A 27,372-nucleotide genomic window follows, 5' to 3' on the forward strand; every position below is an offset into this window, starting at 1 on the left:
TCTAGCTTGGATTTGCTCTTTGCAGCAAAAAATGCTGACCACAATAGATTTTGGACATTCATTCCATTCTTTTGCTCAATACTCCATTTGAATTCATATCACAAATCATTTTTACTTTTGACTTTTAACTATTTGGTTTCAAAGGATCCAAAACCCCCTTCCTTTATATCTGACGTTTTTTGGTACTGAGTGGATACAGTTCTGGCTGTCTAGTCAAGATGGAGACAAAATATCTAAAGCATAGTGCCCCGTGTGAGGATCGAACTCACGACCTTCAGATTATGAGACTGACGCGCTACCTACTGCGCTAACGAGGCAAGCTTCTAGCAAGGATGTGCCAAACTTACTTACTGAAAGCAATTCAGTTCTTCTTTTTCCACATTGACAACTTCTTATGAGAACAACACTTCCCATATGGTCTAGCGGTTAGGATTCCTGGTTTTCACCCAGGCGGCCCGGGTTCGACTCCCGGTATGGGAATGCTGCTTTTTCTGTACTATCTCTGACATTCAAAGGCCGACAGTTGTTTGCATAAAAAAGCAGTTCAGGTAAAATTTGCACTTTGCAGCCAAAGTTGCAAAACGTTAGGGTCTTGGCACTTCATTTCCAACTCTTGCACAACACTTTTATAGGTTTCATAGCTCAAACTATTCTCAACTATCATTTTTTACTTCAAAATGTCGAGGAACTCAAAAACTCGTATGGCCTGTCCTTTGGCCTCCAATTTCCATTCTAATCTGTAGAATTTAACAACTGAATGGCAAATTTCTCAAGCTCCCCAGTCAAAAAAAAAGGAGTGAACTGTACCCTATCTGAGGGAAAACCTCATAATCATCAGAATAAGCCACTAGCTCCTAACTACTGTTCAAATGAGTCAAGTTTAAACTGTTGAAAGGAAAAAGTTTTTTATTCAAAGCAACACTCTTTTTTTTTTTTTTTTTTTTTTTTTTTTTACGCCTCTCATTTTTTCTGTGACTCTTTGGGTTATCCCATTTGACCAAGCAACCAGTATTCTTAGTTTACTGGTTCGATTCCTGCTATGGGATTGCCACTTTTTCTGTAATAAGTCACACATTGAAATGTCGACACAAGCCATGCATACAGTCAGTCTAGCTTGGATTTGCTCTTTGCAGCAAAAAATGCTGACCACAATAGATTTTGGACATTCATTCCATTCTTTTGCTCAATACTCCATTTGAATTCATATCACAAATCATTTTTACTTTTGACTTTTAACTATTTGGTTTCAAAGGATCCAAAACCCCCTTCCTTTATATCTGACGTTTTTTGGTACTGAGTGGATACAGTTCTGGCTGTCTAGTCAAGATGGAGACAAAATATCTAAAGCATAGTGCGCCGTGTGAGGATCGAACTCTCGACCTTCAGATTATGAGACTGACGCGCTACCTACTGCGCTAACGAGGCAAGCTTCTAGCAAGGATGTGCCAAACTTACTTACTGAAAGCAATTCAGTTCTTCTTATTCCACATTGACAACGTCTTATGAGAACAACACTTCCCATATGGTCTAGCGGTTAGGATTCCTGGTTTTCACCAAGGCGGCCCGGGTTCGACTCCCGGTATGGGAATGCTGCTTTTTCTGTACTATCTCTGACATTCAAAGGCCGACAGTTGTTTGCATAAAAAAGCAGTTCAGGTAAAATTTGCACTTTGCAGCCAAAGTTGCAAAACGTTAGGGTCTTGGCACTTCATTTCAAACTCTTGCACAACACTTTTATAGGTTTCATAGCTCAAACTATTCTCAACTATCATTTTTTACTTCAAAATGTCGAGGAACTCAAAAACTCGTATGGCCTGTCCTTTGGCCTCCATTTTCCATTCTAATCTGTAGAATTTAACAACTGAATGGCAAATTTCTCAAGCTCCCCAGTCAAAAAAAAAGGAGTGAACTGTACCCTATCTGAGGGAAAACCTCATAATCATCAGAATAAGCCACTAGCTCCTAACTACTGTTCAAATGAGTCAAGTTTAAACTGTTGAAAGGAAAAAGTTTTTTAATCAAAGCAACACTCTTTTTTTTTTTTTTTTTTTTTTTTTTTTTTTTTTTTTTTTACGCCTCTCATTTTTTCTGTGACTCTTTGGGTTATCCCATTTGACCAAGCAACCAGTATTCTTAGTTTACTGGTTCGATTCCTGCTATGGGATTGCCACTTTTTCTGTAATAAGTCACGCATTGAAATGTCGACACAAGCCATGCATACAGTCAGTCTAGCTTGGATTTGCTCTTTGCAGCAAAAAATGCTGACCACAATAGATTTTGGACATTCATTCCATTCTTTTGCTCAATACTCCATTTGAATTCATATCACAAATCATTTTTACTTTTGACTTTTAACTATTTGGTTTCAAAGGATCCAAAACCCCCTTCCTTTATATCTGACGTTTTTTGGTACTGAGTGGATACAGTTCTGGCTGTCTAGTCAAGATGGAGACAAAATATCTAAAGCATAGTGCCCCGTGTGAGGATCGAACTCACGACCTTTAGATTATGAGACTGACGCGCTACCTACTGCGCTAACGAGGCAAGCTTCTAGCAAGGATGTGCCAAACTTACTTACTGAAAGCAATTCAGTTCTTCTTTTTCCACATTGACAACGTCTTATGAGACCAACACTTCCCATATGGTCTAGCGGTTAGGATTCCTGGTTTTCACCCAGGCGGCCCGGGTTCGACTCCCGGTATGGGAATGCTGCTTTTTCTGTACTATCTCTGACATTCAAAGGCCGACAGTTGTTTGCATAAAAAAGCAGTTCAGGTAAAATTTGCACTTTGCAGCCAAAGTTGCAAAACGTTAGGGTCTTGGCACTTCATTTCAAACTCTTGCACAACACTTTTATAGGTTTCATAGCTCAAACTATTCTCAACTATCATTTTTTACTTCAAAATGTCGAGGAACTCAAAAACTCGTATGGCCTGTCCTTTGGCCTCCAATTTCCATTCTAATCTGTAGAATTTAACAACTGAATGGCAAATTTCTCAAGCTCCCCAGTCAAAAAAAAAGGAGTGAACTGTACCCTATCTGAGGGAAAACCTCATAATCATCAGAATAAGCCACTAGCTCCTAACTACTGTTCAAATGAGTCAAGTTTAAAGGGAACCTGTCAGCAGAAATGTCCCCTAAAACCTAACAGATTCCCCCTCTGCAGCTCCTGGGCTGCATTCTATAAAGGTCCCTGTTATGATTGTGCCCACTTTCTGACCGAAAAAAAGTGTTTATAAAGTTGTACCTTTTTGGCTTCTGATTCTGTAAATCCATCACGGGGGCGGGCTGCCTGATGGCCGTTATTCTGCCCCCTGGTCCTGTATGCCGCCCCCATCGCTGATTTCAATACTTCTGGACGCCGCCCACTGCTCCAGCCATCCCCGCGCATGCCCAGTGCCCATCTCTCGGGGATGAGCACTGTGCCCAGCGTCACCGCTGGTGACGTGCACGCAGGGTTAAGATTATGGGCGGTGCTGTGATGTTTATTCCTAAGCAACCGCCCATAATCGCGGGACCGCGCTTTCCCCCTCGGCCTGCTTCTTTCTGCGCAAGCGCGCTGCTGCTGACCTCACTTCGCCTCCTTCCCATCTTGCCCCGAGGCAGGAAATAGATGGGAAGAGCGCGGAGCAGTGACTACACCGAAAGCGCGGTCCCGCGATTATGGGCGGTTGCTTAGGAATAAACATCACAGCACCGCCCATAATCTTAATCCTGCGTGCACGTGACGCTGGGCACAGTGCTCATCCCCGAGAGATGGGCACTGGGCATGCGCGGGGATGGCTGGAGCAGTGGGCGGCGTCCAGAAGTATTGAAATCAGCGATGGGGGCGGCATACAGGACCAGGGGGCAGAATAACGGCCATTAGGCAGCCCGCCCCCGTGACGGATTTACAGAATCAGAAGCCAAAAAGGTACAACTTTATAAACACTTTTTTTCGGTCAGAAAGTGGGCACAATCATAACAGGAACCTTTCTAGAATGCAGCCCAGGAGCTGCAGAGGGGGAATCTGTTAGGTTTTAGGGGACATTTCTGCTGACAGGTTCCCTTTAAACTGTTGAAAGGAAAAAGTTTTTTAATCAAAGCAACACTCTTTTTTTTTTTTTTTTTTTTTTTTTTTTTTTACGCCTCTCATTTTTTCTGTGACTCTTTGGGTTATCCCATTTGACCAAGCAACCAGTATTCTTAGTTTACTGGTTCGATTCCTGCTATGGGATTGCCACTTTTTCTGTAATAAGTCACGCATTGAAATGTCGACACAAGCCATGCATACAGTCAGTCTAGCTTGGATTTGCTCTTTGCAGCAAAAAATGCTGACCACAATAGATTTTGGACATTCATTCCATTCTTTTGCTCAATACTCCATTTGAATTCATATCACAAATCATTTTTACTTTTGACTTTTAACTATTTGGTTTCAAAGGATCCAAAACCCCCTTCCTTTATATCTGACGTTTTTTGGTACTGAGTGGATACAGTTCTGGCTGTCTAGTCAAGATGGAGACAAAATATCTAAAGCATAGTGCCCCGTGTGAGGATCGAACTCACGACCTTCAGATTATGAGACTGACGCGCTACCTACTGCGCTAACGAGGCAAGCTTTTAGCAAGGATGTGCCAAACTTACTTACTGAAAGCAATTCAGTTCTTCTTTTTCCACATTGACAACGTCTTATGAGAACAACACTTCCCATATGGTCTAGCAGTTAGGATTCCTGGTTTTCACCAAGGCGGCCCGGGTTCGACTCCCGGTATGGGAATGCTGCTTTTTCTGTACTATCTCTGACATTCAAAGGCCGACAGTTGTTTGCATAAAAAAGCAGTTCAGGTAAAATTTGCACTTTGCAGCCAAAGTTGCAAAACGTTAGGGTCTTGGCACTTCATTTCCAACTCTTGCACAACACTTTTATAGGTTTCATAGCTCAAACTATTCTCAACTATCATTTTTTACTTCAAAATGTCGAGGAACTCAAAAACTCGTATGGCCTGTCCTTTGGCCTCCAATTTCCATTCTAATCTGTAGAATTTAACAACTGAATGGCAAATTTCTCAAGCTCCCCAGTCAAAAAAAAAGGAGTGAACTGTACCCTATCTGAGGGAAAACCTCATAATCATCAGAATAAGCCACTAGCTCCTAACTACTGTTCAAATGAGTCAAGTTTAAACTGTTGAAAGGAAAAAGTTTTTTATTCAAAGCAACACTCTTTTTTTTTTTTTTTTTTTTTTTTTTACGCCTCTCATTTTTTCTGTGACTCTTTGGGTTATCCCATTTGACCAAGCAACCAGTATTCTTAGTTTACTGGTTCGATTCCTGCTATGGGATTGCCACTTTTTCTGTAATAAGTCACACATTGAAATGTCGACACAAGCCATGCATACAGTCAGTCTAGCTTGGATTTGCTCTTTGCAGCAAAAAATGCTGACCACAATAGATTTTGGACATTCATTCCATTCTTTTGCTCAATACTCCATTTGAATTCATATCACAAATCATTTTTACTTTTGACTTTTAACTATTTGGTTTCAAAGGATCCAAAACCCCCTTCCTTTATATCTGACGTTTTTTGGTACTGAGTGGATACAGTTCTGGCTGTCTAGTCAAGATGGAGACAAAATATCTAAAGCATAGTGCGCCGTGTGAGGATCGAACTCACGACCTTCAGATTATGAGACTGACGCGCTACCTACTGCGCTAACGAGGCAAGCTTCTAGCAAGGATGTGCCAAACTTACTTACTGAAAGCAATTCAGTTCTTCTTATTCCACATTGACAACGTCTTATGAGAACAACACTTCCCATATGGTCTAGCGGTTAGGATTCCTGGTTTTCACCAAGGCGGCCCGGGTTCGACTCCCGGTATGGGAATGCTGCTTTTTCTGTACTATCTCTGACATTCAAAGGCCGACAGTTGTTTGCATAAAAAAGCAGTTCAGGTAAAATTTGCACTTTGCAGCCAAAGTTGCAAAACGTTAGGGTCTTGGCACTTCATTTCAAACTCTTGCACAACACTTTTATAGGTTTCATAGCTCAAACTATTCTCAACTATCATTTTTTACTTCAAAATGTCGAGGAACTCAAAAACTCGTATGGCCTGTCCTTTGGCCTCCATTTTCCATTCTAATCTGTAGAATTTAACAACTGAATGGCAAATTTCTCAAGCTCCCCAGTCAAAAAAAAAGGAGTGAACTGTACCCTATCTGAGGGAAAACCTCATAATCATCAGAATAAGCCACTAGCTCCTAACTACTGTTCAAATGAGTCAAGTTTAAACTGTTGAAAGGAAAAAGTTTTTTAATCAAAGCAACACTCTTTTTTTTTTTTTTTTTTTTTTTTTTTTTTTTACGCCTCTCATTTTTTCTGTGACTCTTTGGGTTATCCCATTTGACCAAGCAACCAGTATTCTTAGTTTACTGGTTCGATTCCTGCTATGGGATTGCCACTTTTTCTGTAATAAGTCACGCATTGAAATGTCGACACAAGCCATGCATACAGTCAGTCTAGCTTGGATTTGCTCTTTGCAGCAAAAAATGCTGACCACAATAGATTTTGGACATTCATTCCATTCTTTTGCTCAATACTCCATTTGAATTCATATCACAAATCATTTTTACTTTTGACTTTTAACTATTTGGTTTCAAAGGATCCAAAACCCCCTTCCTTTATATCTGACGTTTTTTGGTACTGAGTGGATACAGTTCTGGCTGTCTAGTCAAGATGGAGACAAAATATCTAAAGCATAGTGCCCCGTGTGAGGATCGAACTCACGACCTTTAGATTATGAGACTGACGCGCTACCTACTGCGCTAACGAGGCAAGCTTCTAGCAAGGATGTGCCAAACTTACTTACTGAAAGCAATTCAGTTCTTCTTTTTCCACATTGACAACGTCTTATGAGACCAACACTTCCCATATGGTCTAGCGGTTAGGATTCCTGGTTTTCACCCAGGTGGCCCGGGTTCGACTCCCGGCATGGGAATGCTGCTTTTTCTGTACTATCTCTGACATGCAAAGGCCGACAGTTGTTTGCATAAAAAAGCAGTTCAGGTAAAATTTGCACTTTGCAGCCAAAGTTGCAAAACGTTAGGGTCTTGGCACTTCATTTCAAACTCTTGCACAACACTTTTATAGGTTTCATAGCTCAAACTATTCTCAACTATCATTTTTTACTTCAAAATGTCGAGGAACTCAAAAACTCGTATGGCCTGTCCTTTGGCCTCCAATTTCCATTCTAATCTGTAGAATTTAACAACTGAATGGCAAATTTCTCAAGCTCCCCAGTCAAAAAAAAAGGAGTGAACTGTACCCTATCTGAGGGAAAACCTCATAATCATCAGAATAAGCCACTAGCTCCTAACTACTGTTCAAATGAGTCAAGTTTAAACTGTTGAAAGGAAAAAGTTTTTTAATCAAAGCAACACTCTTTTTTTTTTTTTTTTTTTTTTTTTTTTACGCCTCTCATTTTTTCTGTGACTCTTTGGGTTATCCCATTTGACCAAGCAACCAGTATTCTTAGTTTACTGGTTCGATTCCTGCTATGGGATTGCCACTTTTTCTGTAATAAGTCACGCATTGAAATGTCGACACAAGCCATGCATACAGTCAGTCTAGCTTGGATTTGCTCTTTGCAGCAAAAAATGCTGACCACAATAGATTTTGGACATTCATTCCATTCTTTTGCTCAATACTCCATTTGAATTCATATCATAAATCATTTTTACTTTTAACTATTTGGTTTCAAAGGATCCAAAACCCCCTTCCTTTATATCTGACGTTTTTTGGTACTGAGTGGATACAGTTCTGGCTGTCTAGTCAAGATGGAGACAAAATATCTAAAGCATAGTGCCCCGTGTGAGGATCGAACTCACGACCTTCAGATTATGAGACTGACGCGCTACCTACTGCGCTAACGAGGCAAGCTTCTAGCAAAGATGTGCCAAACTTACTTACTGAAAGCAATTAAGTTCTTCTTTTTCCACATTGACAACGTCTTATGAGAACAACACTTCCCATATGGTCTAGCGGTTAGGATTCCTGGTTTTCACCCAGGCGGCCCGGGTTCGACTCCCGGTATGGGAATGCTGCTTTTTCTGTGCTATCTCTGACATTCAAAGGCCGACAGTTGTTTGCATAAAAAAGCAGTTCAGGTAAAATTTGCACTTTGCAGCCAAAGTTGCAAAACGTTAGGGTCTTGGCACTTCATTTCCAACTCTTGCACAACACTTTTATAGGTTTCATAGCTCAAACTATTCTCAACTATCATTTTTTACTTCAAAATGTCGAGGAACTCAAAAACTCGTATGGCCTGTCCTTTGGCCTCCAATTTCCATTCTAATCTGTAGAATTTAACAACTGAATGGCAAATTTCTCAAGCTCCCCAGTCAAAAAAAAAGGAGTGAACTGTACCCTATCTGAGGGAAAACCTCATAATCATCAGAATAAGCCACTAGCTCCTAACTACTGTTCAAATGAGTCAAGTTTAAACTGTTGAAAGGAAAAAGTTTTTTAATCAAAGCAACACTCTTTTTTTTTTTTTTACGCCTCTCATTTTTTCTGTGACTCTTTGGGTTATCCCATTTGACCAAGCAACCAGTATTCTTAGTTTACTGGTTCGATTCCTGCTATGGGATTGCCACTTTTTCTGTAATAAGTCACGCATTGAAATGTCGACACAAGCCATGCATACAGTCAGTCTAGCTTGGATTTGCTCTTTGCAGCAAAAAATGCTGACCACAATAGATTTTGGACATTCATTCCATTCTTTTGCTCAATACTCCATTTGAATTCATATCACAAATCATTTTTACTTTTGACTTTTAACTATTTGGTTTCAAAGGATCCAAAACCCCCTTCCTTTATATCTGACGTTTTTTGGTACTGAGTGGATACAGTTCTGGCTGTCTAGTCAAGATGGAGACAAAATATCTAAAGCATAGTGCCCCGTGTGAGGATCGAACTCACGACCTTTAGATTATGAGACTGACGCGCTACCTACTGCGCTAACGAGGCAAGCTTCTAGCAAGGATGTGCCAAACTTACTTACTGAAAGCAATTCAGTTCTTCTTTTTCCACATTGACAACGTCTTATGAGACCAACACTTCCCATATGGTCTAGCGGTTAGGATTCCTGGTTTTCACCCAGGTGGCCCGGGTTCGACTCCCGGCATGGGAATGCTGCTTTTTCTGTACTATCTCTGACATGCAAAGGCCGACAGTTGTTTGCATAAAAAAGCAGTTCAGGTAAAATTTGCACTTTGCAGCCAAAGTTGCAAAACGTTAGGGTCTTGGCACTTCATTTCAAACTCTTGCACAACACTTTTATAGGTTTCATAGCTCAAACTATTCTCAACTATCATTTTTTACTTCAAAATGTCGAGGAACTCAAAAACTCGTATGGCCTGTCCTTTGGCCTCCAATTTCCATTCTAATCTGTAGAATTTAACAACTGAATGGCAAATTTCTCAAGCTCCCCAGTCAAAAAAAAAGGAGTGAACTGTACCCTATCTGAGGGAAAACCTCATAATCATCAGAATAAGCCACTAGCTCCTAACTACTGTTCAAATGAGTCAAGTTTAAACTGTTGAAAGGAAAAAGTTTTTTAATCAAAGCAACACTCTTTTTTTTTTTTTTTTTTTTTTTTTTTTTACGCCTCTCATTTTTTCTGTGACTCTTTGGGTTATCCCATTTGACCAAGCAACCAGTATTCTTAGTTTACTGGTTCGATTCCTGCTATGGGATTGCCACTTTTTCTGTAATAAGTCACGCATTGAAATGTCGACACAAGCCATGCATACAGTCAGTCTAGCTTGGATTTGCTCTTTGCAGCAAAAAATGCTGACCACAATAGATTTTGGACATTCATTCCATTCTTTTGCTCAATACTCCATTTGAATTCATATCATAAATCATTTTTACTTTTAAATATTTGGTTTCAAAGGATCCAAAACCCCCTTCCTTTATATCTGACGTTTTTTGGTACTGAGTGGATACAGTTCTGGCTGTCTAGTCAAGATGGAGACAAAATATCTAAAGCATAGTGCCCCGTGTGAGGATCGAACTCACGACCTTCAGATTATGAGACTGACGCGCTACCTACTGCGCTAACGAGGCAAGCTTCTAGCAAAGATGTGCCAAACTTACTTACTGAAAGCAATTAAGTTCTTCTTTTTCCACATTGACAACGTCTTATGAGAACAACACTTCCCATATGGTCTAGCGGTTAGGATTCCTGGTTTTCACCCAGGCGGCCCGGGTTCGACTCCCGGTATGGGAATGCTGCTTTTTCTGTGCTATCTCTGACATTCAAAGGCCGACAGTTGTTTGCATAAAAAAGCAGTTCAGGTAAAATTTGCACTTTGCAGCCAAAGTTGCAAAACGTTAGGGTCTTGGCACTTCATTTCCAACTCTTGCACAACACTTTTATAGGTTTCATAGCTCAAACTATTCTCAACTATCATTTTTTACTTCAAAATGTCGAGGAACTCAAAAACTCGTATGGCCTGTCCTTTGGCCTCCAATTTCCATTCTAATCTGTAGAATTTAACAACTGAATGGCAAATTTCTCAAGCTCCCCAGTCAAAAAAAAAGGAGTGAACTGTACCCTATCTGAGGGAAAACCTCATAATCATCAGAATAAGCCACTAGCTCCTAACTACTGTTCAAATGAGTCAAGTTTAAACTGTTGAAAGGAAAAAGTTTTTTAATCAAAGCAACACTCTTTTTTTTTTTTTTACGCCTCTCATTTTTTCTGTGACTCTTTGGGTTATCCCATTTGACCAAGCAACCAGTATTCTTAGTTTACTGGTTCGATTCCTGCTATGGGATTGCCACTTTTTCTGTAATAAGTCACGCATTGAAATGTCGACACAAGCCATGCATACAGTCAGTCTAGCTTGGATTTGCTCTTTGCAGCAAAAAATGCTGACCACAATAGATTTTGGACATTCATTCCATTCTTTTGCTCAATACTCCATTTGAATTCATATCACAAATCATTTTTACTTTTGACTTTTAACTATTTGGTTTCAAAGGATCCAAAACCCCCTTCCTTTATATCTGACGTTTTTTGGTACTGAGTGGATACAGTTCTGGCTGTCTAGTCAAGATGGAGACAAAATATCTAAAGCATAGTGCCCCGTGTGAGGATCGAACTCACGACCTTTAGATTATGAGACTGACGCGCTACCTACTGCGCTAACGAGGCAAGCTTCTAGCAAGGATGTGCCAAACTTACTTACTGAAAGCAATTCAGTTCTTCTTTTTCCACATTGACAACGTCTTATGAGACCAACACTTCCCATATGGTCTAGCGGTTAGGATTCCTGGTTTTCACCCAGGTGGCCCGGGTTCGACTCCCGGCATGGGAATGCTGCTTTTTCTGTACTATCTCTGACATGCAAAGGCCGACAGTTGTTTGCATAAAAAAGCAGTTCAGGTAAAATTTGCACTTTGCAGCCAAAGTTGCAAAACGTTAGGGTCTTGGCACTTCATTTCAAACTCTTGCACAACACTTTTATAGGTTTCATAGCTCAAACTATTCTCAACTATCATTTTTTACTTCAAAATGTCGAGGAACTCAAAAACTCGTATGGCCTGTCCTTTGGCCTCCAATTTCCATTCTAATCTGTAGAATTTAACAACTGAATGGCAAATTTCTCAAGCTCCCCAGTCAAAAAAAAAGGAGTGAACTGTACCCTATCTGAGGGAAAACCTCATAATCATCAGAATAAGCCACTAGCTCCTAACTACTGTTCAAATGAGTCAAGTTTAAACTGTTGAAAGGAAAAAGTTTTTTAATCAAAGCAACACTCTTTTTTTTTTTTTTTTTTTTTTTTTTTTACGCCTCTCATTTTTTCTGTGACTCTTTGGGTTATCCCATTTGACCAAGCAACCAGTATTCTTAGTTTACTGGTTCGATTCCTGCTATGGGATTGCCACTTTTTCTGTAATAAGTCACGCATTGAAATGTCGACACAAGCCATGCATACAGTCAGTCTAGCTTGGATTTGCTCTTTGCAGCAAAAAATGCTGACCACAATAGATTTTGGACATTCATTCCATTCTTTTGCTCAATACTCCATTTGAATTCATATCATAAATCATTTTTACTTTTAACTATTTGGTTTCAAAGGATCCAAAACCCCCTTCCTTTATATCTGACGTTTTTTGGTACTGAGTGGATACAGTTCTGGCTGTCTAGTCAAGATGGAGACAAAATATCTAAAGCATAGTGCCCCGTGTGAGGATCGAACTCACGACCTTCAGATTATGAGACTGACGCGCTACCTACTGCGCTAACGAGGCAAGCTTCTAGCAAAGATGTGCCAAACTTACTTACTGAAAGCAATTAAGTTCTTCTTTTTCCACATTGACAACGTCTTATGAGAACAACACTTCCCATATGGTCTAGCGGTTAGGATTCCTGGTTTTCACCCAGGCGGCCCGGGTTCGACTCCCGGTATGGGAATGCTGCTTTTTCTGTGCTATCTCTGACATTCAAAGGCCGACAGTTGTTTGCATAAAAAAGCAGTTCAGGTAAAATTTGCACTTTGCAGCCAAAGTTGCAAAACGTTAGGGTCTTGGCACTTCATTTCCAACTCTTGCACAACACTTTTATAGGTTTCATAGCTCAAACTATTCTCAACTATCATTTTTTACTTCAAAATGTCGAGGAACTCAAAAACTCGTATGGCCTGTCCTTTGGCCTCCAATTTCCATTCTAATCTGTAGAATTTAACAACTGAATGGCAAATTTCTCAAGCTCCCCAGTCAAAAAAAAAGGAGTGAACTGTACCCTATCTGAGGGAAAACCTCATAATCATCAGAATAAGCCACTAGCTCCTAACTACTGTTCAAATGAGTCAAGTTTAAACTGTTGAAAGGAAAAAGTTTTTTAATCAAAGCAACACTCTTTTTTTTTTTTTTACGCCTCTCATTTTTTCTGTGACTCTTTGGGTTATCCCATTTGACCAAGCAACCAGTATTCTTAGTTTACTGGTTCGATTCCTGCTATGGGATTGCCACTTTTTCTGTAATAAGTCACGCATTGAAATGTCGACACAAGCCATGCATACAGTCAGTCTAGCTTGGATTTGCTCTTTGCAGCAAAAAATGCTGACCACAATAGATTTTGGACATTCATTCCATTCTTTTGCTCAATACTCCATTTGAATTCATATCACAAATCATTTTTACTTTTGACTTTTAACTATTTGGTTTCAAAGGATCCAAAACCCCCTTCCTTTATATCTGACGTTTTTTGGTACTGAGTGGATACAGTTCTGGCTGTCTAGTCAAGATGGAGACAAAATATCTAAAGCATAGTGCCCCGTGTGAGGATCGAACTCACGACCTTTAGATTATGAGACTGACGCGCTACCTACTGCGCTAACGAGGCAAGCTTCTAGCAAGGATGTGCCAAACTTACTTACTGAAAGCAATTCAGTTCTTCTTTTTCCACATTGACAACGTCTTATGAGAACAACACTTCCCATATGGTCTAGCGGTTAGGATTCCTGGTTTTCACCCAGGCGGCCCGGGTTCGACTCCCGGTATGGGAATGCTGCTTTTTCTGTACTATCTCTGACATTCAAAGGCCGACAGTTGTTTGCATAAAAAAGCAGTTCAGGTAAAATTTGCACTTTGCAGCCAAAGTTGCAAAACGTTAGGGTCTTGGCACTTCATTTCCAACTCTTGCACAACACTTTTATAGGTTTCATAGCTCAAACTATTCTCAACTATCATTTTTTACTTCAAAATGTCGAGGAACTCAAAAACTCGTATGGCCTGTCCTTTGGCCTCCAATTTCCATTCTAATCTGTAGAATTTAACAACTGAATGGCAAATTTCTCAAGCTCCCCAGTCAAAAAAAAAGGAGTGAACTGTACCCTATCTGAGGGAAAACCTCATAATCATCAGAATAAGCCACTAGCTCCTAACTACTGTTCAAATGAGTCAAGTTTAAACTGTTGAAAGGAAAAAGTTTTTTAATCAAAGCAACACTCTTTTTTTTTTTTTTTTTTTTTTTTTTACGCCTCTCATTTTTTCTGTGACTCTTTGGGTTATCCCATTTGACCAAGCAACCAGTATTCTTAGTTTACTGGTTCGATTCCTGCTATGGGATTGCCACTTTTTCTGTAATAAGTCACGCATTGAAATGTCGACACAAGCCATGCATACAGTCAGTCTAGCTTGGATTTGCTCTTTGCAGCAAAAAATGCTGACCACAATAGATTTTGGACATTCATTCCATTCTTTTGCTCAATACTCCATTTGAATTCATATCACAAATCATTTTTACTTTTGACTTTTAACTATTTGGTTTCAAAGGATCCAAAACCCCCTTCCTTTATATCTGACGTTTTTTGGTACTGAGTGGATACAGTTCTGGCTGTCTAGTCAAGATGGAGACAAAATATCTAAAGCATAGTGCCCCGTGTGAGGATCGAACTCACGACCTTTAGATTATGAGACTGACGCGCTACCTACTGCGCTAACGAGGCAAGCTTCTAGCAAGGATGTGCCAAACTTACTTACTGAAAGCAATTCAGTTCTTCTTTTTCCACATTGACAACGTCTTATGAGACCAACACTTCCCATATGGTCTAGCGGTTAGGATTCCTGGTTTTCACCCAGGTGGCCCGGGTTCGACTCCCGGCATGGGAATGCTGCTTTTTCTGTACTATCTCTGACATTCAAAGGCCGACAGTTGTTTGCATAAAAAAGCAGTTCAGGTAAAATTTGCACTTTGCAGCCAAAGTTGCAAAACGTTAGGGTCTTGGCACTTCATTTCAAACTCTTGCACAACACTTTTATAGGTTTCATAGCTCAAACTATTCTCAACTATCATTTTTTACTTCAAAATGTCGAGGAACTCAAAAACTCGTATGGCCTGTCCTTTGGCCTCCAATTTCCATTCTAATCTGTAGAATTTAACAACTGAATGGCAAATTTCTCAAGCTCCCCAGTCAAAAAAAAAGGAGTGAACTGTACCCTATCTGAGGGAAAACCTCATAATCATCAGAATAAGCCACTAGCTCCTAACTACTGTTCAAATGAGTCAAGTTTAAACTGTTGAAAGGAAAAAGTTTTTTAATCAAAGCAACACTCTTTTTTTTTTTTTTACGCCTCTCATTTTTTCTGTGACTCTTTGGGTTATCCCATTTGACCAAGCAACCAGTATTCTTAGTTTACTGGTTCGATTCCTGCTATGGGATTGCCACTTTTTCTGTAATAAGTCACGCATTGAAATGTTGACACAAGCCATGCATACAGTCAGTCTAGCTTGGATTTGCTCTTTGCAGCAAAAAATGCTGACCACAATAGATTTTGGACATTCATTCCATTCTTTTGCTCAATACTCCATTTGAATTCATATCATAAATCATTTTTACTTTTAACTATTTGGTTTCAAAGGATCCAAAACCCCCTTCCTTTATATCTGACGTTTTTTGGTACTGAGTGGATACAGTTTTGGCTGTCTAGTCAAGATGGAGACAAAATATCTAAAGCATAGTGCCCCGTGTGAGGATCGAACTCACGACCTTCAGATTATGAGACTGACGCGCTACCTACTGCGCTAACGAGGCAAGCTTCTAGCAAAGATGTGCCAAACTTACTTACTGAAAGCAATTAAGTTCTTCTTTTTCCACATTGACAACGTCTTATGAGAACAACACTTCCCATATGGTCTAGCGGTTAGGATTCCTGGTTTTCACCCAGGCGGCCCAGGTTCGACTCCCGGTATGGGAATGCTGCTTTTTCTGTGCTATCTCTGACATTCAAAGGCCGACAGTTGTTTGCATAAAAAAGCAGTTCAGGTAAAATTTGCACTTTGCAGCCAAAGTTGCAAAACGTTAGGGTCTTGGCACTTCATTTCCAACTCTTGCACAACACTTTTATAGGTTTCATAGCTCAAACTATTCTCAACTATCATTTTTTACTTCAAAATGTCGAGGAACTCAAAAACTCGTATGGCCTGTCCTTTGGCCTCCAATTTCCATTCTAATCTGTAGAATTTAACAACTGAATGGCAAATTTCTCAAGCTCCCCAGTCAAAAAAAAAGGAGTGAACTGTACCCTATCTGAGGGAAAACCTCATAATCATCAGAATAAGCCACTAGCTCCTAACTACTGTTCAAATGAGTCAAGTTTAAACTGTTGAAAGGAAAAAGTTTTTTAATCAAAGCAACACTCTTTTTTTTTTTTTTACGCCTCTCATTTTTTCTGTGACTCTTTGGGTTATCCCATTTGACCAAGCAACCAGTATTCTTAGTTTACTGGTTCGATTCCTGCTATGGGATTGCCACTTTTTCTGTAATAAGTCACGCATTGAAATGTCGACACAAGCCATGCATACAGTCAGTCTAGCTTGGATTTGCTCTTTGCAGCAAAAAATGCTGACCACAATAGATTTTGGACATTCATTCCATTCTTTTGCTCAATACTCCATTTGAATTCATATCACAAATCATTTTTACTTTTGACTTTTAACTATTTGGTTTCAAAGGATCCAAAACCCCCTTCCTTTATATCTGACGTTTTTTGGTACTGAGTGGATACAGTTCTGGCTGTCTAGTCAAGATGGAGACAAAATATCTAAAGCATAGTGCCCCGTGTGAGGATCGAACTCACGACCTTTAGATTATGAGACTGACGCGCTACCTACTGCGCTAACGAGGCAAGCTTCTAGCAAGGATGTGCCAAACTTACTTACTGAAAGCAATTCAGTTCTTCTTTTTCCACATTGACAACGTCTTATGAGAACAACACTTCCCATATGGTCTAGCGGTTAGGATTCCTGGTTTTCACCCAGGCGGCCCGGGTTCGACTCCCGGTATGGGAATGCTGCTTTTTCTGTACTATCTCTGACATTCAAAGGCCGACAGTTGTTTGCATAAAAAAGCAGTTCAGGTAAAATTTGCACTTTGCAGCCAAAGTTGCAAAACGTTAGGGTCTTGGCACTTCATTTCCAACTCTTGCACAACACTTTTATAGGTTTCATAGCTCAAACTATTCTCAACTATCATTTTTTACTTCAAAATGTCGAGGAACTCAAAAACTCGTATGGCCTGTCCTTTGGCCTCCAATTTCCATTCTAATCTGTAGAATTTAACAACTGAATGGCAAATTTCTCAAGCTCCCCAGTCAAAAAAAAAGGAGTGAACTGTACCCTATCTGAGGGAAAACCTCATAATCATCAGAATAAGCCACTAGCTCCTAACTACTGTTCAAATGAGTCAAGTTTAAACTGTTGAAAGGAAAAAGTTTTTTAATCAAAGCAACACTCTTTTTTTTTTTTTTTTTTTTTTTACGCCTCTCATTTTTTCTGTGACTCTTTGGGTTATCCCATTTGACCAAGCAACCAGTATTCTTAGTTTACTGGTTCGATTCCTGCTATGGGATTGCCACTTTTTCTGTAATAAGTCACGCATTGAAATGTCGACACAAGCCATGCATACAGTCAGTCTAGCTTGGATTTGCTCTTTGCAGCAAAAAATGCTGACCACAATAGATTTTGGACATTCATTCCATTCTTTTGCTCAATACTCCATTTGAATTCATATCACAAATCATTTTTACTTTTGACTTTTAACTATTTGGTTTCAAAGGATCCAAAACCCCCTTCCTTTATATCTGACGTTTTTTGGTACTGAGTGGATACAGTTCTGGCTGTCTAGTCAAGATGGAGACAAAATATCTAAAGCATAGTGCCCCGTGTGAGGATCGAACTCACGACCTTTAGATTATGAGACTGACGCGCTACCTACTGCGCTAACGAGGCAAGCTTCTAGCAAGGATGTGCCAAACTTACTTACTGAAAGCAATTCAGTTCTTCTTTTTCCACATTGACAACGTCTTATGAGACCAACACTTCCCATGTGGTCTAGCGGTTAGGATTCCTGGTTTTCACCCAGGTGGCCCGGGTTCGACTCCCGGCATGGGAATGCTGCTTTTTCTGTACTATCTCTGACATTCAAAGGCCGACAGTTGTTTGCATAAAAAAGCAGTTCAGGTAAAATTTGCACTTTGCAGCCAAAGTTGCAAAACGTTAGGGTCTTGGCACTTCATTTCAAACTCTTGCACAACACTTTTATAGGTTTCATAGCTCAAACTATTCTCAACTATCATTTTTTACTTCAAAATGTCGAGGAACTCAAAAACTCGTATGGCCTGTCCTTTGGCCTCCAATTTCCATTCTAATCTGTAGAATTTAACAACTGAATGGCAAATTTCTCAAGCTCCCCAGTCAAAAAAAAAGGAGTGAACTGTACCCTATCTGAGGGAAAACCTCATAATCATCAGAATAAGCCACTAGCTCCTAACTACTGTTCAAATGAGTCAAGTTTAAACTGTTGAAAGGAAAAAGTTTTTTAATCAAAGCAACACTCTTTTTTTTTTTTTTACGCCTCTCATTTTTTCTGTGACTCTTTGGGTTATCCCATTTGACCAAGCAACCAGTATTCTTAGTTTACTGGTTCGATTCCTGCTATGGGATTGCCACTTTTTCTGTAATAAGTCACGCATTGAAATGTTGACACAAGCCATGCATACAGTCAGTCTAGCTTGGATTTGCTCTTTGCAGCAAAAAATGCTGACCACAATAGATTTTGGACATTCATTCCATTCTTTTGCTCAATACTCCATTTGAATTCATATCATAAATCATTTTTACTTTTAACTATTTGGTTTCAAAGGATCCAAAACCCCCTTCCTTTATATCTGACGTTTTTTGGTACTGAGTGGATACAGTTTTGGCTGTCTAGTCAAGATGGAGACAAAATATCTAAAGCATAGTGCCCCGTGTGAGGATCGAACTCACGACCTTCAGATTATGAGACTGACGCGCTACCTACTGCGCTAATGAGGCAAGCTTCTAGCAAAGATGTGCCAAACTTACTTACTAAAAGCAATTAAGTTCTTCTTTTTCCACATTGACAACGTCTTATGAGAACAACACTTCCCATATGGTCTAGCGGTTAGGATTCCTGGTTTTCACCCAGGCGGCCCGGGTTCGACTCCCGGTATGGGAATGCTGCTTTTTCTGTGCTATCTCTGACATTCAAAGGCCGACAGTTGTTTGCATAAAAAAGCAGTTCAGGTAAAATTTGCACTTTGCAGCCAAAGTTGCAAAACGTTAGGGTCTTGGCACTTCATTTCCAACTCTTGCACAACACTTTTATAGGTTTCATAGCTCAAACTATTCTCAACTATCATTTTTTACTTCAAAATGTCGAGGAACTCAAAAACTCGTATGGCCTGTCCTTTGGCCTCCAATTTCCATTCTAATCTGTAGAATTTAACAACTGAATGGCAAATTTCTCAAGCTCCCCAGTCAAAAAAAAAGGAGTGAACTGTACCCTATCTGAGGGAAAACCTCATAATCATCAGAATAAGCCACTAGCTCCTAACTACTGTTCAAATGAGTCAAGTTTAAACTGTTGAAAGGAAAAAGTTTTTTAATCAAAGCAACACTCTTTTTTTTTTTTTTACGCCTCTCATTTTTTCTGTGACTCTTTGGGTTATCCCATTTGACCAAGCAACCAGTATTCTTAGTTTACTGGTTCGATTCCTGCTATGGGATTGCCACGTTTTCTGTAATAAGTCACGCATTGAAATGTCGACACAAGCCATGCATACAGTCAGTCTAGCTTGGATTTGCTCTTTGCAGCAAAAAATGCTGACCACAATAGATTTTGGACATTCATTCCATTCTTTTGCTCAATACTCCATTTGAATTCATATCACAAATCATTTTTACTTTTGACTTTTAACTATTTGGTTTCAAAGGATCCAAAACCCCCTTCCTTTATATCTGACGTTTTTTGGTACTGAGTGGATACAGTTCTGGCTGTCTAGTCAAGATGGAGACAAAATATCTAAAGCATAGTGCCCCGTGTGAGGATCGAACTCACGACCTTCAGATTATGAGACTGACGCGCTACCTACTGCGCTAACGAGGCAAGCTTCTAGCAAGGATGTGCCAAACTTACTTACTGAAAGCAATTCAGTTCTTCTTTTTCCACATTGACAACGTCTTATGAGAACAACACTTCCCATATGGTCTAGCGGTTAGGATTCCTGGTTTTCACCCAGGCGGCCCGGGTTCGACTCCCGGTATGGGAATGCTGCTTTTTCTGTACTATCTCTGACATTCAAAGGCCGACAGTTGTTTACATAAAAAAGCAGTTCAGGTAAAATTTGCACTTTGCAGCCAAAGTTGCAAAACGTTAGGGTCTTGGCACTTCATTTCCAACTCTTGCACAACACATTTATAGGTTTCATAGCTCAAACTATTCTCAACTATCATTTTTTACTTCAAAATGTCGAGGAACTCAAAAACTCGTTTGGCCTGTCCTTTGACCTCCAATTTCCATTCTAATCTGTAGAATTTAACAACTGAATGGCAAATTTCTCAAGCTCCCCAGTCAAATAAAAGGAGTGAACTGTACCCTATCTGAGGGAAAACCTCATAATCATCAGAATAAGCCACTAGCTCCTAACTACTGTTCAAATGAGTCAAGTTTAAACTGTTGAAAGGAAAAAGTTTTTTAATCAAAGCAACACTCTTTTTTTTTTTTTTACGCCTCTCATTTTTTCTGTGACTCTTTGGGTTATCCCATTTGACCAAGCAACCAGTATTCTTAGTTTACTGGTTCGATTCCTGCTATGGGATTGCCACTTTTTCTGTAATAAGTCACGCATTGAAATGTCGACACAAGCCATGCATACAGTCAGTCTAGCTTGGATTTGCTCTTTGCAGCAAAAAATGCTGACCACAATAGATTTTGGACATTCATTCCATTCTTTTGCTCAATACTCCATTTGAATTCATATCACAAATCATTTTCACTTTTGACTTTTAACTATTTGGTTTCAAAGGATCCAAAACCCCCTTCCTTTATATCTGACGTTTTTTGGTACTGAGTGGATACAGTTCTGGCTGTCTAGTCAAGATGGAGACAAAATATCTAAAGCATAGTGCCCCGTGTGAGGATCGAACTCACGACCTTCAGATTATGAGACTGACGCGCTACCTACTGCGCTAACGAGGCAAGCTTCTAGCAAGGATGTGCCAAACTTACTTACTGAAAGCAATTAAGTTCTTCTTTTTCCACATTGACAACGTCTTATGAGAACAACACTTCCCATATGGTCTAGCGGTTAGGATTCCTGGTTTTCACCCAGGCGGCCCGGGTTCGACTCCCGGTATGGGAATGCTGCTTTTTCTGTACTATCTCTGACATTCAAAGGCCGACAGTTGTTTGCATAAAAAAGCAGTTCAGGTAAAATTTGCACTTTGCAGCCAAAGTTGCAAAACGTTAGGGTCTTGGCACTTCATTTCCAACTCTTGCACAACACTTTTATAGGTTTCATAGCTCAAACTATTCTCAACTATCATTTTTTACTTCAAAATGTCGAGGAACTCAAAAACTCGTTTGGCCTGTCCTTTGGCCTCCAATTTCCATTCTAATCTGTAGAATTTAACAACTGAATGGCAAATTTCTCAAGCTCCCCAGTCAAAAAAAAAGGAGTGAACTGTACCCTATCTGAGGAAAAACCTCATAATCATCAGAATAAGCCACTAGCTCCTAACAACTGTTCAAATAAGTCAAGTTTAAACTGTTGAAAGGAAAAAGTTTTTTAATCAAAGCAACACTCTTTTTTTTTTTTTTTTTTTTTATTTTTTTTTTTACGCCTCTCATTTTTTCTGTGACTCTTTGGGTTATCCCATTTGACCAAGCAACCAGTATTCTTAGTTTACTGGTTCGATTCCTGCTATGGGATTGCCACTTTTTCTGTAATAAGTCACGCATTGAAATGTCGACACAAGCCATGCATACAGTCAGTCTAGCTTGGATTTGCTTTTTGCAGCAAAAAATGCTGACCACAATAGATTTTGGACATTCATTCCATTCTTTTGCTCAATACTCCATTTGAATTCATATCACAAATCATTTTTACTTTTGACTTTTAACTATTTGGTTTCAAAGGATCCAAAACCCCCTTCCTTTATATCTGACGTTTTTTGGTACTGAGTGGATACAGTTCTGGCTGTCTAGTCAAGATGGAGACAAAATATCTAAAACATAGTGCCCCGTGTGAGGATCGAACTCACGACCTTCAGATTATGAGACTGACGCGCTACCTACTGCGCTAACGAGGCAAGCTTCTAGCAAGGATGTGCCAAACTTACTTACTGAAAGCAATTCAGTTCTTCTTTTTCCACATTGACAACGTCTAATGAGAAAAACACTTCCCATATGGTCTAGCGGTTAGGATTCCTGGTTTTCACCCAGGCGGCCTGGGTTCGACTCCCGGTATGGGAATGCTGCTTTTTCTGTACTATCTCTGACATTCAAAGGCCGACAGTTGTTTGCATAAAAAAGCAGTTCAGGTAAAATTTGCACTTTGCAGCCAAAGTTGCAAAACGTTAGGGTCTTGGCACTTCATTTCAAACTCTTGCACAACACTTTTATAGGTTTCATAGCTCAAACTATTCTCAACTATCATTTTTTACTTCAAAATGTCGAGGAACTCAAAAACTCGTATGGCCTGTCCTTTGGCCTCCAATTTCCATTCTAATCTGTAGAATTTAACAACTGAATGGCAAATTTCTCAAGCTCCCCAGTCAAAAAAAAAGGAGTGAACTGTACCCTATCTGAGGGAAAACCTCATAATCATCAGAATAAGCCACTAGCTCCTAACTACTGTTCAAATGAGTCAAGTTTAAACTGTTGAAAGGAAAAAGTTTTTTAATCAAAGCAACACTCTTTTTTTTTTTTTTTACGCCTCTCATTTTTTCTGTGACTCTTTGGGTTATCCCATTTGACCAAGCAACCAGTATTCTTAGTTTACTGGTTCGATTCCTGCTATGGGATTGCCACTTTTTCTGTAATAAGTCACGCATTGAAATGTCGACACAAGCCATGCATACAGTCAGTCTAGCTTGGATTTGCTCTTTGCAGCAAAAAATGCTGACCACAATAGATTTTGGACATTCATTCCATTCTTTTGCTCAATACTCCATTTGAATTCATATCACAAATCATTTTTACTTTTGACTTTTAACTATTTGGTTTCAAAGGATCCAAAACCCCCTTCCTTTATATCTGACGTTTTTTGGTACTGAGTGGATACAGTTCTGGCTGTCTAGTCAAGATGGAGACAAAATATCTAAAGCATAGTGCCCCGTGTGAGGATCGAACTCACGACCTTCAGATTATGAGACTGACGCGCTACCTACTGCGCTAACGAGGGAAGCTTCTAGCAAGGATGTGCCAAACTTACTTACTGAAAGCAATTCAGTTCTTCTTTTTCCACATTGACAACGTCTAATGAGAAAAGCACCTCCCATATGGTCTAGCGGTTAGGATTCCTGGTTTTCACCCAGGCGGCCCGGGTTCGACTCCCGGTATGGGAATGCTGCTTTTTCTGTACTATCTCTGACATTCAAAGGCCGACAGTTGTTTGCTTAAAAAAGCAGTTCAGGTAAAATTTGCACTTTGCAGCCAAAGTTGCAAAACGTTAGGGTCTTGGCACTTCATTTCAAACTCTTGCACAACACTTTTATAGGTTTCATAGCTCAAACTATTCTCAACTATCATTTTTTACTTCAAAATGTCGAGGAACTCAAAAACTCGTATGGCCTGTCCTTTGGCCTCCAATTTCCATTCTAATCTGTAGAATTTAACAACTGAATGGCAAATTTCTCAAGCTCCCCAGTCAAAAAAAAAGGAGTGAACTGTACCCTATCTGAGGGAAAACCTCATAATCATCAGAATAAGCCACTAGCTCCTAACTACTGTTCAAATGAGTCAAGTTTAAACTGTTGAAAGGAAAAAGTTTTTTAATCAAAGCAACACTCTATTTTTTTTTTTTTACGCCTCTCATTTTTTCTGTGACTCTTTGGGTTATCCCATTTGACCAAGCAACCAGTATTCTTAGTTTACTGGTTCGATTCCTGCTATGGGATTGCCACTTTTTCCGTAATAAGTAACGCATTGAAATGTCGACACAAGCCATGCATACAGTCAGTCTAGCTTGGATTTGCTCTTTGCAGCAAAAAATGCTGACCACAATAGATTTTGGACATTCATTCCATTCTTTTGCTCAATACTCCATTTGAATTCATATCACAAATCATTTTTACTTTTGACTTTTAACTATTTGGTTTCATGATAGTATCATAGTATCATAGTTTTTAAGGTTGAAGGGAGACGCTAAGTCCATCTAGTTCAACCCGTAGCCTAACATGTTGATCCAGAGGAAGGCAAAAAAACCCCAATGTGGCAAACAAGTTCCAATGGGGAAAAAATTTCCTTCCTGACTCCACATCCGGCAATCAGACTAGTTCCCTGGATCAATACCCTGTCATAAAATCTAATATACATAACTGGTTATATTAAATTTTTCAAGAAAGGCGTCCAGTCTCTGCTTAAATGTTAGTAGTGAATCACTCATTACAACATCATGCGGCAGAGAGTTCCATAGTCTCACTGCTCGTACAGTAAAGAATCCTCGTCTGTGATTATGATTAAACCTTCTTTCCTCAAGACGTAGCAGATGCCCCCGTGTTCCAGTCGCAGGCCTAGGTGTAAATAGATCTTTGGAAAGGTCTCTGTACTGTCCCCTCATATATTTATACATTGTGATTAGATCTCCCCTAAGCCTTCGTTTTTCCAGACTAAATAACCCCAAGTTTAATAACCTGTCTTCGTATTGCAGCCCCCCCATTCCTCTAATAATCTTGGTCGCTCTTCTCTGCACCCTCTCCAGTTCAGCTATGTCCTTCTTATATATCGGTGACCAGAATTCTACACAGTATTCTAAGTGCGGTCGCACTAGTGACTTGTACAGAGGTAGAACTATATTTTTTTCATGAACACTTATACCTCTTTTAATACATCCCATTATTTTATTAACCCTGGCAGCAGCTGCCTGACACTGTCCACTAAAGTGAAGTTTACCATCCACCCATACACCCAAGTCTTTTTCTGTGTCTGTTTTACCCAGTGTTCTACAATTAAGTACATAATCATAAATGTTATTCCCTCTACCCAAGTGCATGACCTTACATTTATCTACATTAAACTTCAATTGCCACTTCTCAGCCCAATCCTCCAATTTACATAAATCTCCCTGTAATATAAAATTATCCTCCTCTGTATTGATTACCCTGCAGAGTTTAGTATCATCTGCAAATATTGAAATTCTACTCCGCATGCCCCCAACAAGGTCATTTATAAATATGTTGAAAAGAAGCGGGCCCAATACTGACCCCTGTGGTACCCCACTATGAACTGAGACCCAGTCCGAGTACGTACCATTAATAACCACCCTTTGTTTCCTATCACTGAGCCAGTTTTTAACCCAGTTACACATATTTTCCCCTATCCCCATTATTCTCATTTTATGTACCAACCTTTTGTGTGGCACCGTATCAAAAGCTTTTGAAAAGTCCATATACACAACATCCACTGCATTTCCCTGGTCCAGGCTTGAACTTACCTCTTCATAGAAGCTGATTAAATTAGTTTGACAGGATCGATCCCTCATAAACCCATGTTGATACTCTGTCATAAGGTTATTTTTCTTGAGATACTCCAGTATAGCATCTCTCAAGAAACCCTCAAGGATTTTACCAACCGTAGAGGTTAAACTTACCGGCCTATAATTTCCCGGCTCAGTTTTTGTCCCCTTTTTGAATATTGGCACCACATTTGCTATGCACCAGTCCTGCGGTACCGACCCTGTTATTAAGGAATCTGAGAAGATTAAAAATAATGGTCTATCTATCACAGAACTCAATTCCTGTAGTACTCTGGTGTGTATGCCATCCGGGCCCGGAGATTTGTCAACCTTAGTGATTTCGAGGCGGTGGCGTACTTCCTGCTGGGTTAAGCAGGTAATATTCAAGGGTGAATTTATGGCATCACTGGTCATGTCATCTGCCATGGCATTTTCTTGTATAAAAACCGTAGAAAAAAAGTCATTCAGCAGGTTAGCTTTACCCTCATCCCCTTCCACCATTTCACCAAGACTATTTTTAAGGGGGCCAACACTATCGCTTTTCAGTTTTTTACTGTTTATGTAGTTAAAGAATATTTTAGGATTATTTTTACTTTCTCTCGCAATGAGTCTCTCTGTCTCAAACTTAGCTAACTTAATTTGCTTTTTACATATTTTATTTAATTTTCTATAATTATATAATGCCTCATCACTACCTACCCTCTTTAATTCTTTTAAGGCTTTCTGTTTTTCTTTTATTGCTTCCCTTACAGCTCTATTTAGCCATAGGGGTTTCCTCCTATTTCTAGCATGTTTGTTCCCATTGGGTATATTTTCTGCACAAGCCCTATTCAGGATGCTCATAAAAGTCTCCCATTTGCTTTGTGTACTTTTATTACTTAGTACATCATCCCAGTTTATTGCACTAAGATAATCTCTCAACCGTTTAAAATTTGCTTTCCTGAAGTTTAGTGTCCTTGTAGCCCCTCTACTATACATCTTACTAAAGAATACATGAAAACTTATTATTTTGTGATCACTATTCCCCAAGTAACCCCCAACTTGTATATTTGATATGCGGTCTGGCCTATTGGTTAGTACAAGGTCTAGTAGTGCTCCCCCTCTTGTGGGGTCCTGTACCATTTGTGAAAGGTAATTATCTTTCATTGTTATCAAAAATCTATTTCCTTTGCTGGAACTGCAAGTTTCTGTTCCCCAATTTATATCAGGATAGTTAAAGTCCCCCATAATAATTACCTCTCCGAGACTCGCTGCTTTATCAATTTGCTTTATGAGGAGATTCTCTACCTCTTCCATAATATTCGGCGTCTTATAACACACCCCTATCAGTATTTTATTATTCATTCTCCCCCCCCTTATCTCCACCCATAGGGACTCTACATTCTCAGTACCCTCACATATGTTGTCACGCAGGATGGGTTTTAAGGATGATTTTACATATAGACACACACCTCCCCCTCGCTTATTTGTACGGTCATTCCTGAATAGGCTATAACCCTGTAAAGTAACAGCCCAGTCATAGCTCTCATCCAGCCATGTCTCTGATATCCCCACTATATCATAATTTTCTTCCAACAATATTAATTCTAATTCCTCCACCTTATTTGTGAGGCTTCGGGCATTAGTGTACATGCACGTTACGTATGACTCTGTACCTATATTCCTGCTTACTGTATTGACTGTCCTAACCCTTCCCCCCGTACCACCCCCAATTTCATTACTTGTGCCCTGGTCACTATCTGCACTACATTCCCCTTCTATAAAGTGAGTTTCAAAGGATCCAAAACCCCCTTCCTTTATATCTGACGTTTTTTGGTACTGAGTGGATACAGTTCTGGCTGTCTAG

General features: G+C 39.7%; 10 non-coding genes across 10 annotated transcripts; 1 reads left to right on the top strand and 9 right to left on the bottom strand.

Annotated features, from left to right (window-relative positions):
* Window positions 1-244: 244 nt before the first annotated feature.
* TRNAM-CAU (transfer RNA methionine (anticodon CAU)) lies at window positions 245-317 on the bottom strand. The gene has a single exon. It is a non-coding gene; the product is annotated as a tRNA-Met (tRNA).
* A 4,206-nt stretch (window positions 318-4,523) lies between these two features.
* Window positions 4,524-4,596, bottom strand: TRNAM-CAU (transfer RNA methionine (anticodon CAU)). The gene has a single exon. It is a non-coding gene; the product is annotated as a tRNA-Met (tRNA).
* Window positions 4,597-7,839: 3,243 nt separating this feature from the next.
* On the bottom strand, window positions 7,840-7,912 carry TRNAM-CAU (transfer RNA methionine (anticodon CAU)). The gene has a single exon. It is a non-coding gene; the product is annotated as a tRNA-Met (tRNA).
* A 2,121-nt stretch (window positions 7,913-10,033) lies between these two features.
* TRNAM-CAU (transfer RNA methionine (anticodon CAU)) lies at window positions 10,034-10,106 on the bottom strand. The gene has a single exon. It is a non-coding gene; the product is annotated as a tRNA-Met (tRNA).
* Window positions 10,107-12,226: 2,120 nt separating this feature from the next.
* Window positions 12,227-12,299, bottom strand: TRNAM-CAU (transfer RNA methionine (anticodon CAU)). The gene has a single exon. It is a non-coding gene; the product is annotated as a tRNA-Met (tRNA).
* A 3,211-nt stretch (window positions 12,300-15,510) lies between these two features.
* TRNAM-CAU (transfer RNA methionine (anticodon CAU)) lies at window positions 15,511-15,583 on the bottom strand. The gene has a single exon. It is a non-coding gene; the product is annotated as a tRNA-Met (tRNA).
* A 2,286-nt stretch (window positions 15,584-17,869) lies between these two features.
* Window positions 17,870-17,941, top strand: TRNAE-UUC (transfer RNA glutamic acid (anticodon UUC)). Its single transcript has one exon. It is a non-coding gene; the product is annotated as a tRNA-Glu (tRNA).
* A 1,943-nt stretch (window positions 17,942-19,884) lies between these two features.
* Window positions 19,885-19,957, bottom strand: TRNAM-CAU (transfer RNA methionine (anticodon CAU)). The gene has a single exon. It is a non-coding gene; the product is annotated as a tRNA-Met (tRNA).
* A 1,019-nt stretch (window positions 19,958-20,976) lies between these two features.
* TRNAM-CAU (transfer RNA methionine (anticodon CAU)) lies at window positions 20,977-21,049 on the bottom strand. Its single transcript has one exon. It is a non-coding gene; the product is annotated as a tRNA-Met (tRNA).
* Window positions 21,050-22,088: 1,039 nt separating this feature from the next.
* TRNAM-CAU (transfer RNA methionine (anticodon CAU)) lies at window positions 22,089-22,161 on the bottom strand. Its single transcript has one exon. It is a non-coding gene; the product is annotated as a tRNA-Met (tRNA).
* Window positions 22,162-27,372: the final 5,211 nt, after the last annotated feature.

The sequence above is a fragment of the Anomaloglossus baeobatrachus genome, chromosome 4, assembly GCF_048569485.1.
Source record: "Anomaloglossus baeobatrachus isolate aAnoBae1 chromosome 4, aAnoBae1.hap1, whole genome shotgun sequence".
Lineage (NCBI taxonomy): Eukaryota > Metazoa > Chordata > Amphibia > Anura > Aromobatidae > Anomaloglossus > Anomaloglossus baeobatrachus.